Source organism: Lupinus angustifolius, chromosome LG11 (genome assembly GCF_001865875.1).
Source record: "Lupinus angustifolius cultivar Tanjil chromosome LG11, LupAngTanjil_v1.0, whole genome shotgun sequence".
NCBI lineage: Eukaryota > Viridiplantae > Streptophyta > Magnoliopsida > Fabales > Fabaceae > Lupinus > Lupinus angustifolius.
The window spans coordinates 24,095,081-24,095,855 of record NC_032019.1 but is presented as its reverse complement, the minus strand read 5'-3'; positions in this window follow the sequence as shown (position 1 = coordinate 24,095,855).

Genomic DNA, 775 nt, shown 5'->3' with positions numbered 1-775 from the left:
ATCCTCCTCCTAATCCTATCCTTATCCTCATCCTCATCGTATCCGCATCCTCATTCTCGTCCTCATCCTCCTCATTCTCATCCTATCCTCATCCTCCTCCCCCTCATGCTCCTTCTCGTCCTCATCCTATCCTCTTCCTCTTCCTCATCCTCATCGTATCCTCATCCCTATCCTCATTCTCGTCCTCATCCTATTCTCATCCTCATCCGCATCCTATCCTCATTCTCATTCTCATCCTCATCCTCATCCTCATCCTCGTCCTCATCTTCCTCCTCATCCTATCCTCATGCTCATCCTATCCTCGTCCTCATCCTCATTCTACTCTGCATCCTATACTTGTCCTCATTCTCGTCCTCAACCTATCCTCCTCCTCATCCTCATCCTCATCCTTATAATATCCTCTTCCTTATTCTCATCCTCTTCCTTATCCTCATCCTCTTCCTCATCCTCGTCCTCTTCCTATCCTAATCCTCGTCCTCATCCACATCCTATTCTCATCCTCGTCCTCATCCACATTTTATTCTCATCCTCATCCTCATTCTCGTCCTAATCCTATTGTCATCCTCATCCTCATCCTCATTCTCGTCATCATCCTATCCTCATCCTCATCCTCTTCCTCCTCCTCATCATATCCACATCCTCATCCGATCCTCATCCTCCTCCTCATTCTCGTCCTCATCCTATCCTCATCCTCCTCTTCTTCCTCATCCTAGCCTTATCCTCATCCTCATCCTCTTCCACATTCTCATCCTCATCCTAGCGTCATCCTCATCCT